The 14228-nt window shown below is 43.0% G+C and overlaps 1 non-coding gene across 1 annotated transcript; it reads right to left on the reverse strand.

Annotated features, from left to right (window-relative positions):
• Nucleotides 1–4306: 4306 nt before the first annotated feature.
• TRNAA-UGC (transfer RNA alanine (anticodon UGC)) lies at nt 4307–4379 on the reverse strand. The gene has a single exon. It is a non-coding gene; the product is annotated as a tRNA-Ala (tRNA).
• Between the last annotated feature and the right edge of the window lie 9849 nt (nt 4380–14228).

The raw sequence follows: 14228 nt of genomic DNA on the forward strand, positions 1-14228 counted from the left end.
AAGACAGAGGACAGCGAGGCTGCCTTCGATGCCGGCCGACTGTCAGGGCTGCACCATGTGCAAAAGAACACGGAGCCCGGCCTCACGGGCGCCCAGGAAAACTCCCGAGTGGCCACAGGACCCGGCCGCGGGGCTGCCGGGCGGAAGCCTGGCTCGGGGCGGGCTCGGGCCGGAAGGAAGCGGCGAGCCCTGCGCTCCAGGCCGGTCAGGCGCCCACGGGCTGGTGCGGGGCGCGGAGACTCAGGGGAGGCGGTGGGCAGGTCCGGGCCTGCGCCCGGGGGACTGAATCTCGGAGGTGGGAGGCCTTGGAGACGGCCGGCCCAGCCCGCCTGAGACCCTCCCGGAGAAAGACCGGGTGGGACGCGCCGGCTCCGAGCTCCGCCGGGCGCTACGCAGGGCCCGGGTCACCGCGCTCCCGGGCTCCGGAAGCCGCGCAGGCGGGGCGGCCGGGCGGGAGGAAGCAGCTTGGGCCGCGCAGCCCCGCGCCCGGGAGCCGCGTGCAGGGTTCAGCCGTGTTTCGGTTGCCCTCTGACCTGACCCTGGGCGTACAAAGGCCTCCCGGGTGCGCAGCCCTGGCCCAGCCTTACAGTCGCTGCCAAATTAATGAGCCCACGTCAGGTTGGGTTTACAGCTCGGCCGGGAAGCAGCCGAGTGGAAAATGAGCCCGGGCCCGCTCGGAGGTACCCGCACGGGTGCAGAGGCCGCCTGGCGTCCTTGCGGCCGGGGACGTCGAGGCCCGCGCAGGGCCGTCCTCAGCTCTCCACACGCCCTCTCCCGCTGGCCCTGAGGGAGCGGACCGCCCAGGGAAACCTGCCGGTCTGGGAGAAGCGGCTCTCCTGCTTTCTTCCAACAACACAAACTCCACAGTTAACATCCCAGCATCACAGGCTAGGCGTGCTCGACACAGGTCGTTGGGTTGCGGCTTGACGACCCTTCCGTGTCTTTGCTGCGCCCCGGACTGCTGGGCTTTGGCGGCCACGAAGCCGTTTCCCCTGAGCACGAAGGACCCGGGACTCTGGGCATGCGCCGAGGGGGGCATAGAACCCACCCCTTCCAGCAGCATGGGTCTGGGAGGCGTTTTTAATCTGCTGCTGGGTGCTCGGTTTTGAAAGCCAGAGATAAAAGTCAAAAAGGGATTTGTTTGTTTTGAATAAAGGTCGATCTGCTAGTTCATCCCGAAGTCTTGAAGACTGGCTGATGGCTCTGCTCTCTTATTGCCCTTTAAACGCTGTGATGAATTCGGTTCAAGAAACATGATTAAATCTGAAGCTGATAAAGCTTGAGGTATGGATTTATCTTATTCCGTCCAGATTTTTCAAATATATTAAAAGAAAACACTTTCATCTAAAAAACACTCAAAGTGTCAGAAAAGCCATGTTCTGAAGAAGCCCTCTTTCCCTGCAGCTTTGTTTGCTGTTGAGAACCACGCAAACAACAGCGTTGGGAGCAACTGGTGTGACAGTTACTTAGAATCATGTATCACTCCTGCCTCTTCCTCATCCTTGCTTCAAAGAGCACTGCCTTTCAGAAGTGGAGGGCCCTGCCACAGACCCCTTTTCTTCTGGTGACCTAAGTAAGGGTAGCACTAGGTCACCTCTCATGACGCCCCACACTTACTCATCAGTGTCCCTTGTCTAGATTCCACACACACCCCTCTTGGCATCCTCTGGGCACTAACCCTTGCAGACGTCGCTGCCTTGAGTCCACACCTGCCTCTGAAATCTCAGTGTACTTGGAAAATCAAGTTGCCTTGATGTCAAGCAGTCACTACCTTTAAAGGTGTTCAGTATCTCACAGAGTGCACACAAGTACTTGATGTACTATGATTATCTTTTTAGGTAAACTATCTCCTCAACTAAAATTTTAACGTATTAGGAACAATGACTAAGACCAGTTGTCTCTGTTGTCCTACAGTGCGGTGCCAGATCAAGAAATGTTACCTATGTTGACTCTACAACTAATTAGAATTAATACAGTCCCCTCTAAAATGCTAATCACTGGAGTGGTGGTGGTGTGTGTTCATTCTAAGTTAAGTCAATAGATTTGTTTTTCTTCTGAACCCAAATTGAGGTAGTACCATTGAAGAAATTGAAATTTTGATTGGAGCAGGAGAAAGGGAGTGGGGAAAAAGGAGAAGAAATATGGGAGGGCAGAGGATTTTGAAAAATAATAGGGATGGGTATCAATACAAACAGAGGATACCTAAGGAAACCAGGAGGGCACCAAGAAATTATGGAGCAAGAACACCTGAAGGTGGGCCAGTGAGAGAAAGAGAGAGAGAGAGAGAGGCAGTGGGCCATGCCAAGGACAAGTTTCACCTACTAAGAGGCAGTATGGTATTATGGTTTAGAGCTCATGTTCACCACTCTCTGGCTGTATGAGCTTCGGTTTCCTCACGTGCAAAATGAGGATAGTAATAATACATATATCACAGAGTTATGAGGATTAAATAAAATAACATGCACTTAATAAACGTTAGCAATGACTGCTGTCAGTTTCACCTGGAGCACTACATCATAATATCATTATGCCTTTGGCATTCCTGTCTCCTCTATTACAATGTAACTTATGGGTAGATAGTGAAGTGGGATAAAGTGCTTTTTTCTCTTATATGTGAGAAAGTGAAGAAGAATCACCAGATATTTTAAGGAAAATATTTAACAAAAGACAAAAACCAAATTGGAAAAGTAAGTGGCTGGGAGGAATTAGAGAACTTTTTAAAGAAACACACAAACACGCACACACACATACAAATCTTCCAAGTAAAATCCTTGGAGAGATGAGGAAAGGTATTGCATCCATAAAACGTAAAAAGAATGGTCTAAAAAAGAAACATTAAGAGAACAAGAGAGAAATTTTTAAAATTAAAAATATGGTAGCAGAAATAAATTCAGTAAAAAAAAGTCAAGATGAAGTTGAAGAAATATTTCAGAAACGAACAAAAAGACATTTGGAAAATAGAAGGGGAAGATAAGAAAACTAGAAGACCAATACAGGAAATCCTACATTCAAATTAAATTCCAGGAAGAAAGTACAGAGATAATAAAGGGGGAATTTCTTTTTCAAAGAAACAGTACAAGAAAATTTCCTGGAACTTACTAAGATAATTTTTCAGACTAGAAGGGCCAACTGAATGCCAAGCACAAAGACTAACAAAAGACTTATACCAAAAGGCATACTCACAGAATTTCAGAAACTCGTGAATAAAGAGAAACCCCAAAACCCTTCCAGAAAGAAGAACAGGTCCCATACCAAAAATCAGAATGGCATTGAACTTCTCAAAAATAACACTAGAAGTAAAAATATAATAGAGCAATGCCTTCACGATTCTAAGGAAAAATCATTTCCAGTCCAGAATTCTACATCTACGTGTGCAGACAAAATAAAGACATTTTCAGCCATGCAAAATTCTAAAAATTTTATTTCCCTGTACCCTGAAACAGACACTGATGACTCACCCAACAGCCATCTCCATCTTTCTTTCATGTTCTCTTTTAAGGCATCACATAGCCATGTGCTTCTGGGAAGCCAAGCCTTTCCCCAGCCCCATGGAGTAGTCTTGATTCATCTAAGCCAGCAAGTTGTAATTCCCTACCACCTGCAAATGACTGGCTTAGAAATAGGCACGTAACACAACACAAGATCAATTAAATAACAGGAAAAGTCTATAGGGGTATGGGAAGATTTTCTTCACCTCAAAAAGAAGAAAGGGACTTACTCTTTTAGCCAGCCTTTGTATGTAGTTGTGTGAGGTCATGATGATCCAAGTTGCAGCAGTTACTCTATGCAGTTGTCTTATCAAGGAGGAAATCCAAATATCAAGGATGGCAGAGAAGAAAGATTAAAAAGAACCTGGGTACTTGATGATGTCACTGAGCCATTGCATTCATCAAACCTGAACCTAGGCAATATCCAGACTTCTTGTTATATGAGTGTCAGAATGCAAACTCTGGGCACTTGAGCTCATCTCTCAAACTGAATTATATAGTGAAAGCAATAATAATTAATAAAAATGCCTACCATCGATTGAGTACTTAGGGACTGCTCTTTTGATTAATGGCTACAAAAAGCCTGTGAAATAAGTATAGAATTATGTCCATTTTGCAAATGAGGACATATAGGCTCAAACAAGCACATGAATTAGCCAGATTTGTAACCATCTAAGGTTTGAATATTTAACTCTGATTCTATGCTCAGGACATGTGAATGGAGCATGGGAAAATGTTTGGAATATGCTGAGTTCAAACATGTACTTAATAACCAGTTTTTTTTTTTTTGGCCACAAGTGTGGCATGTGGGATCTCAGTTCCCCGACCAGGGATCGAACCCATGCCCCCTGCAGTGCAAGTGCAGAGTCTTAACCACTGGACCACCAGGGAACTCCCATAACCACTTTTAATTCGTTAGTTACTTGTCAATATAGTTCTGATTTGTGGTAAACCAGCCCCCAAGACAGCCATCCTCACTTGCTGGTATTCACATTTTTGTGTAGTCCACTCCCATAATGAATAGGGCTGACCTGTGTAACCAGTAGGATATCCTGACAATGTGTCACTACCCAGCCTAGGTCATAAGAAACATCATGGCTTCTGCCTTGCTTTCTCTTGGATCACTCACTCTGGGGGAAGCCAGTTGCCATGTCACACACACTGAAGAAGCCCAATGGAGCGGTCCATGTGCCAAGAAACCAAAACCTCCTGCCAATATCCATGTGTGTGGGCCATCTTGGAAGTGGATCCTCCAGCCCCAGTCAAATGTCAGATGATCACAACCCTGGCCAACACTTGACTACAACCTCATGAAAGACCTTGAACCGGAACCATCCAGCTAAGCCACTCCTGAATTCTTGACCCACAGAAACTGTGAGATAAATGTTTATTGTTTTACAACCTAAATGTCCATCAACAGATTGAAACAGAGCAGGATGTGGTCCTTCCCCCCCGTCCTCCGCCTGCCTTTTGTCTGTGAAAAACCTTTAGCCAAAGAATAAGTTTAATCAGAAAAGTGAGAAAATGCAGAAACAAAGGAAAACAGTCCAACAAGACTAAATAATAACAGTTTAGTCATTAAGCATAGTCAAGGACCTATAGTCCCTCTTCATGGGCTATAGATAATATTCTGAGCCATATCCTGTGAGCTGTCTTATAGACACTGAAACCCCCATCAGGTGGAAGAAGTTAACTATGCGATGGATGACTATAGCCATGACATAAGCTGCCACAATTCCAAGAACTGGCCTCAAAGAAATGGGAACAAACCGACCCTAGAACTGAAGACTAACTGTACCTAAAACAATCAAGATGACGCTGGTCAGACCAACACATGACCAATTTCAAGATGACTGTCAGAGCTGACTGTGCTGTTTCTACATGTAGCCCCCTCCCTCCATCTATAAAAGCTCTTGCCCACAGATTGTCGGGTGGGGGCGGGCAGGGGAGTGGGGGGAGGAGTCAGCCTTTGGACAGGAGCCCGCCTTCCCCCCACCCCCCAGTTGGCAGCATCCAAAATAAAGCAAACTTTCCTTTCCACCAACCTTGCCTCTGTAATGGCTTTTGAAAGGCGAGCAGCCAGACCCCACTTTTGGTTACAAGATGAATGAATAAAGAAGATGTGTTACATATATACAGTGGAATACTACTCAGCCATAAAAAAGAATGAAATAATGCCATCTGCAGCAACATGGATGGACCTAGAGATTATCATATTAAGTGAAATAAGTCAGAAAGAGAAAGACAAATGTCATATGATATCACTTATATGTGGAATCTAAAATATGACACAAATGAACTTTTATACAAAGCAGAAACAGACTCACAGACCTAGAGAACAGACTTGTGGTTGCCAAGGGGGAAAGGGGGGGGGAGAGGGATGGATTGGGAGTTTGGGATTAAATGCAAACTATTTTATATAGAATGGATAAACAACAAGATCCTACCATATAGCACAGGGAACAATATTCAATATTCTGTGATAAACCATAATGGAAAAGAATATAAAAAAGAATGTATGTGTGTATATATATATATGTATGTAGATATAAAACTGAGTCATTTTGCTGTACAGTAGAAATTAACACAGCATTGTAAATCAGCTATACTTCAATAAAATAAATTTTTTAAAAGTGTTTATTGCTTTAAGCTGCTCAGTTTTGGGGTAATTTGATATATAGCAATAGATAAATTAATACACTGGGTAATTGAATAAACTTCGTAACTTTAAAGGCAAAAAAGGACATTAGATTTGTTTATCAACTTATATTTTTCAAGGAGACATATGTGGTCCTCACCACAACACTGTAAAAGGAATAGAGAAAGTGCCATTTCACAAAACTGATCATCAGACAGACTTGCTCAAGGTACTCAAGTTAGCCAGGGACAAAATTAATAGAAGAACATTCTGGGTCTTTTTCACCAAGCCTTTCCAGTATCCCTGTTTGGAAGTTGGCTCAGGCAGAAAGACCCAGAATTAATGCAAAATAAAACAAAAATGAAAGAAATCCCCAAAGAGTCCCTAATTTTAAAATATCTCCTAAGAGGCAGTCAGCCACATATAACATTCCTGCTGCTCCCAGCCTCACTGCCCTTCTGGTTCTCATTGCACGCAAGAGTTTACGGTCTTGGATCTTGCCCAAAATTGTAGATAGTCATCAATTTTGAGAACATTCATATATTCTGAACGGTGAAACTGTTAATGGTTATGGTGTTTATAGCTTGGGTTTAAATAGGAAACTAATAAAGATAAAATCTCTGTTTGATAAGGTGTTCAAACCCCAGTCAATGGAAGTTTCCTGTTGCACAGTGAGTTATTTGAGTCCATCATTGAGCCCTGGGTCCAGTCTCAGAAAACGCAATTAGGAGGGAGTTAAAACTCACAGAGCTAATGTGCTTTTCGTAGAACTAATATTGAGGTGGTAAGTGCTACTTTTGGACAATAATGAGCGAGTGAGTGACTGGCTGGGTCTGCTTTTTGTTAGGCATGAGCCCTATAGAGTTTGTTTGGGTTTCCTGTGTACTTTGAAAGAGCAAGCAGAATCTCCGGGGCCAAAACTGCTCTGACAGAAACCTTGGTTGATGACCTTGGCTTGAGTTGGGCAAACCCTTGCAAATGAGGTCTCTTCTTTGCTCCAGAGGTAGTGAAGTTGTAAGGTATGTGGCCTTTCAGGAGTAATCATCTACAGCAGGGAACTTGGCAGAAAGGCAGCCTGAGTTTGTTTCTTAGAAGTAATTTGCATTAAAGTCTAAAATGGACTGCAAAGCACATACCCATCTGCAGTAGATGTTGCTACAGGTGTAGGATGTTGTGGTTTCTAATATCTTACATATGTTCTCTAAACAATACCTCGAGTGTCTTTTTGTTTCTGGCCTGTGTGGTTTCCTGCATTTCCGGCAGATGATCCTATGTAGAAAGACAGCTGCCTGCAAAGTTTACTGAAAATTATGTATGAAGACACATATGCAGAAAATGATATTGGCTCTGAAAGAAGCTTGGAGTAAGAGCAGGATGGAGCCTGCAGCACTTGTCCAAGTAGCTGAAATAAGCAGTGTTATCAACGTCCAAGCCTGAGCAGTTTCCCAGCACCTCCAGGAATTCCTCCAGTTCCCAAGCCCTTAAGCCCTGCAGCAGACCAAGTAATAGAAATCTGAATTCGAAATACAGGAGCACGCTAGAGGGTAAAGGAAAAGGAAGTCCCCGTTAGATGAGAGCTCTTTCCAAAACTCCATACCCAAGCAGGAAGTCAAGACGTTTTTGTGTGAATCATCCAAATCATAAATCAAGCAAGATTTGGCTCTGGAGCCGTAATCTTGGGAGCCAGAGATATTGCTGGGACACAGCTGGTTGACAAATGCCCAGGGTGTGGAGCGTAAGATACTAGACAGCCAGGTGGTACATTAAAAACCAAACACATAGGCAATCCTGAGGCCTGTCTACATAGAGTCAGTGCATTGACTTTCATCTCATGCTGGCCAGGCCCAGGGTCCTCCCTTCCCCCATCCCACAAATACCCTCTTGAGACTACGGAATTCCCATTTTGAGGATTCTCTCCCATTACAGGTTTGCCTGATATTCATTTAGGTCTCACCCTATATAAAAGCATTGAGGGGAGTGTGTGTGTTTGTGTGTGTGTGTGTGTGTGTGTGTGTATATGTAAGTAAGTAGATAGTTGGAAGCCCCACATGTAAACTCTCCTACAAAGAACTGACCCTGTTGAGAGCTCTTACCTTTAAAAACTTTTACATCTTCTTTTTCTTTTTCCCCTTCCAAAGAAGTAATGCAAACGGGGGGCAGATTAAACTGTCTCCTTGCAGGGATGTATTTATCCGCTTGGCCTCTGAGAATAGTGACCTGGCAGAATTCTAGTTTCTGACCCCATGAACTGGGCAGTCCTTAGTGGACTAATGAAGTATGTGCTTCTCTCTTCTGTCCTGGAGTTGTGAAGGTGACCAGGGAAAAAGGTCAATAAGGGCAGCGGAGGGGCAAAACCATGGGTATGTCACAAGGGAGGGGAAGGGGTGCATTTCTTAGAGTTTCAGATCCTCCTCTTCCATCCCTAATTAGGGTCTTTCCTCCTATTTGTAGCTTCCTTATTATTACCCAGCAATCGGCCACAGGTGGGTAGAGCAGAGTGCTAAAAGGAGAGGCTGAAATCCTTCCTGAGACTCTTGTGTTGTTAGTATAGGCCCAATGGCACAGGACTTCCATAGGGCCCCTGGCCAACATGGCAGTGATGTGGATCAAGGTTTCAACCTACACATCAGATATTAGAGAGAACAGGCAAAGGTATTATTCTTCATTTCATTTAGCAACTTACAGGAAGCCCTAGATCTATGCATGTCAGGCACACAAGGGAAGCTTTCTCTGTAGAACATGACTTCTATTTTTTTCTTTAATAAATATATCAGATTACTTAATGGACTTCCAGTTGAAGATAGTTGGCTAGATACCATCTGCCTCCACTTCCTCCAGAAACTCCACTAAAGTAACAACTAAGGAATCAAACAAAGAAAACACAAAAGGTAAACAAAGAGAAGAGGAGAAACAATAACATTTTAGCAGCTGAAAAGCACTTGGAGGAGTGGTAATGACTTAGCAGACCCAAGAAAGTAGGAAAAGCTGAGAGGCATGAAATCCCCCATAGGTCTAAGAACTGGCAGTACCAGTTACCTCTGGAAGTGGGGATAATGATGGGGCTAATACCCAGAGGATTGGTTGAGTTTGTTTAAGAAGCAGTGAGGGGACTTCCCTGGTGGCGCAGTGGTTAAGAATCCACCTGCTGGGGAGGGGGAAGGGTAAGCTGGGATAAAGTGAGAGAGTGGCATGGACATATATACACTACCAAATGTAAAATAGATAGCTAGTGGGAAGCAGCCGCATAGCACAGGGAGATCAGCTCGGTGCTTTGTGACCACCTAGAGGGGTGGGATAGGGAGGGTGGGAGGGAGGGAGACACAAGAGGGAAGAGATATGGGGACATATCTATAACTGATTCACTTTGTTATAAAGCAGAAACTAACATACCATTGTAAAGCAATTATACTCCAATAAAGATGTTAAAAAAAAAAAAGAATCCACCTGCCAACGCAGGGGACACGGGTTTGATCCCTGGTCCGGGAAGATCCCACATGCCGTGGAGCAACTAAGCCCATGTGCCACAACTATGGAGCCTGTGTTCTAGAGCCCGCGAGCCACAACTACTGAGCCCATGTGCCACAATTGCTGAAGCCCGCACGCCTAGAGCCGGTGCTCCACGACAAGAGGAGCCACCGCAATGAGAAGCCTGTGCACTGCAATGAAGAGCAGCCCCTGCTCGCCCAACTAGAGAAAGCCCGCATGCAGCAACAAAAACTCAACACAGCCAAAAATAAATAAATAAATAAATTTATTTAAAAAAAAGAAGCAGTGAGAACCCTCACCCCCCCGTATCTCCTCCACTACGCTGACGGAAGACAGAAATGTATTCCCTGAAGAGGATAAGACAAAGGATCTGCTGGGCTGGGGAATACCAAGAAGTTAAGGTGGAAAATGTGTCCAAAAAACAGGGTGAATAAGTGAAAGCTGACACACTGATTGTTGAAATTAACCCCACAGTATTTTGCCCTCCTAATTAGAATAGACCTCTTTGGTGAATCTGGACAGCTTAAGAGAAAGACCGAGAAACTAACATCAGGGATTCACCTATGAAATGGCCTACCCGGATCACCCCAGAGTGATGTGAAACTCAGAGTTTGACAAGCCCTGCTTTGCATACAGAACTTCCTATCAGCTTTGTAGCACCGTACTCTTACATACCAACAGATAGCCAAGATTACCAACATTTGAGGAAGACTTCTAATAGGAAAAAAATGAGGCCAAATCAACGAACAAATATACAACAACTTGGAAGAAAATAATGCAGGGAGATGAAAACTTTAACAAATGACTACCACATACATGAGACAAGAACAAGATATTATATAAAAAACAAAAATCTTCAGGGAATTAAAAGTGGGAAGTAAAAATGAAATTCTCAATAAAAGTTTGGAAAATGAAGTTGAAAAAATATCCCTGAGGGTAAAATGAAGAGATAGAAAATAGGAGAAGAATAGTAAGAAATTTAGAGGACCAGCCCAGGACATCCATCATCTGATGAGTAGGAGTTCCAGAAAAAGACAAAGAGAACAGTTGCAGGGGAGCATGGATCATCCAATAACTTATTAAAATCTACAGAGTTAATGACCTACCGCATGCTGGCCAAAGTGGAGACAAATAGATCCACACACCAGGCTCATCATTGTGAAATTTTAACACTTTGTGACAAAGAGAAGATCCTAAAAATTAGGTACAAAGTATCAGGAATTGGAATGGTGTCTGACTTCTCAACAGCAATGCTAGAAATATGAAGGCCAAGAAGCAATGTCTTCCATTCCTGAGGGAAAATTATTCCCAACCTAGAATTTTATACACAGCCCCAACACTAATCAAAGTGGATTGGTAGAATAAGGATATTCTCAGAAATGCAATTCTCAAAACACTTACCACCATTTACCCTTTCTCAGAAAGCTCCTGGAGGATGTGTTCCATCAAAACAACTGAATAAATCAAGAAAAAGGAAGACACAAAGTCCAAGAAACAGAGAATTCAACACGAGACAGAGGCCAAGGTAACTCCCAAGATGGTGGTGAAGGGAAAACCCAAGACAGCAGATATGTAACCAGCTTAGGGACAACAATCAAGATTGGAGGAGTTTAGAAGGCTTTTGGAGTGACATCTGATGGAATATCTAATGTATTTGAGCTTATTGAGAGATTTCCATAACTGGAAGGGAGTTGGGGGCTTATTTGGTGATAAATATATAGAAAACCAAGCAAAGGAAACAGTAAGGCAGTTATTGATGCCAGGGAAAACGGTAAGTTGTGGAGAAAAGGAAGAGCAATCATAGTGTACTACACAGCTCAGCTGACAATAGCATTTTAAATGGTCATAAAATGGCAACCTATATATTGATCTAACTAAAAGCATGTAGAAATATTTGGGAGTACAGAGTTGGAGGGTGATGGATCATGTGAATATGGGTGGTAGGAGGGGGTGAGAAAGAGTGTTAAATCCTTATAGTCTATTGTAGGAAGTCCATAGATAATATTTAAAAGTGAAAATTCAAGAAGTAGCAATAAAATCATGTGATTTGGAGATAAATCACATGATGTGAATACCAAATAACTGTTTGGAAAAATCGAGTGGGCTTGCCTTCAGAAAGTGAGAATGAGGAGAGGCAAATGGTGGAGGCTTCTCTTTTTCATGCAAGCCTTGTAACAACTCCTTGCCTCTTTACATGCGTGCACATGTACCTTTGATGAGAGTAAAACTAAATAAGAAACAACATCATCGCAGGGCTTCTGCGTGGCACTCTCTTGAAGACTACTTGACACCGAACACAGATCGATAGGTGCTGCTTTCTAAAAGCCTTGGTGGTCTCATGCACCCATTTGTTTTCATTCTAGTTGAAATTTCTGTGATTTTTCATGGTTTCCTAATCCAGCATGATGCTCCTCAAAACCCTCTGCAAGGTGAGGCTGATTAGTTAGAGGTAGAACTGTTAGTTACAGCACTCACCCTCTTTTCAGAGCAATGAGGAGGGAGATTCTTCAGCAAAAAACAAGGCAGCGGCAAGGGTAGCTGATAATAGTATCAAAACCAGAATGTTTAGGAACTCTTTTACTTTCCATGTTTCGTTATGAAAACTCTAACATTTAGTAATCTTACCCCCAAAACCAGATTAAGAATTTGGGCTATTTATGACTTTTTCAAGCATTTTCAACTAATTTCAGCTGTTCAAAACAGTTCACTCAAAAGCACAGTACCTGTGAAGTTTTCCAGTTTGAGATACCCAGACAATACAAGTCAGACATAAAACAGTCCAGATGACAACGTGGTGAGGGCTCCAAGGATGGACGTTCCAGGCTTGTTTCTGGTTCTCCTGTGAGGAGGCAGCCACTGAAAAGCTTCCCCAAGGAAACAAGCCTTTCCGGGAAGTGGGAGGAGCAGAGTGAACCAGGAGAGGATCCCGGTTTAAGAGGAAGGACTTGGGGTAAATTGAGGGAGGACTATTTTTCCTTCTTTTAAAGAGGAAAGTTTAGCGAGAATACATTAAAAGAGAGCCAGAATAAAAACTTACATTTTCTTTAAGACGTTTTGAAGGTAAACTTCAGAGGTAAACTTTATGCCATTTTCCAAACAAATTTGGAAATCCTGTCTTCTTCACAGAAGCTTCCTGATACCAATTTTGTGCAAGGCATTGTGCTGATTGCTATGGGAAATATAAAATGAATTTTAAAAGGGACTCGCCTTAAGAATTTTACCAGATTTGACAGTCTTATGACTACCTATTTCTGAAAATGGATTTTCTCTCCATGTAGATTTTAGGTAATTAATCTAACGGTGTGTATTTTGCATAGGCATCTGTGTCACTGCCGTCTTCTTTGAGCTGTAAATTCGGTCTGATACTAGGAACACTTAAAATACAATAATTAGGTTTGAATGACATTTGTTGGTTTTGGAGATGATGAAGATGATTATGATAATGAAGAACAATTTTTTTTTTACAATGTACTAAAGAAAAAGATAAAGTTACTATTCTTTGACTACCCATGTTATAGTTTAGATCTGTATAAACTAGTAAAGAGTTTTGCAGGATCATTTCTATAAACCAGCCTCTAATTTCTCCCATTGTCCTTCTCAAGGCTACCATGTGATGCTATATGGTTGGAATGATTTCAGCTGATCACTTTTGTTCTAAATTTCAAATCTACTGAACTATTCTCCCTCTCTGTTAAAATGAATTTTCACATCCTTATTTTTTTTAATTAGGTGGTTAGATACGGATCATAACATACACAGTATAAGCCAGAGCTGCATGAATAAATATCAAAGTTGCTGTTCCTTTGTGAGGACATGACACAGCACTGTGCTATCTTGGGGTCTAATTTGCAAAGGCGGAGCCTTTGAATCTGTGGGCCAGATTCTTCTGCATGTGTATCTTCCCAAGACATCTCTAACTTTGTGCCCTGATGGGCAGGCAGTGCAGAGTGAAAGCATCTAGGCTGATTCATCTACAAATGACAAGTGAAATCAAAAGACTCTGGCTGGGATATTTCCAGTGAAAACCTACAGTGTAGGGGGAAAGGGGGTTTCCTCTGTGTTTGCAGAGAAATGTTCTGCTGGTGGCCTCCACCACCTACTCTCAGAGAGGACTGCTCATCCCCAGCTCTGTCAGCCCAGAGTAGATGCCACCTTTGTGTCCAAGTTATAAATGAAATGTTACCCCACCAGAGGGGTCTGGAGCGCAGACTGAGACCTTCAGTTTCCAGGCCATGGTCAATGTTGCCGTCTTCAATTATGAGACCAGAAGAATTTTTTTTGCTCTGTCCTCTCTCTGTGGGGTTTGAACACAGGTTTTTTTTCTTCATGAATCCAAACAAGTACTAGTCTGGATTTGTCAGACAACATTTGTCAAGTTATTTACATTTTTAACTCACAAATTGAAGATGTGTACTACAAATTATCAGAGCAATGAAAATGTAAGAAAATAGCGTACATGCTTAGGAGTAATTCAGGATTCATTTCTAATTTTAATCGGTTTCTTTAAATCTCAAGCCTCTAACGTCTTTTGTCTGTGAGATATTTTAATCTTCTAGTGCCAGGGCTGTTTCTGAAGGACTGGAAGTTGTTTTACTAGAGTTTCTCCCCAGGTGCTG

Source organism: Eubalaena glacialis, chromosome 4 (genome assembly GCF_028564815.1).
Source record: "Eubalaena glacialis isolate mEubGla1 chromosome 4, mEubGla1.1.hap2.+ XY, whole genome shotgun sequence".
NCBI classification, from domain to species: domain Eukaryota; kingdom Metazoa; phylum Chordata; class Mammalia; order Artiodactyla; family Balaenidae; genus Eubalaena; species Eubalaena glacialis.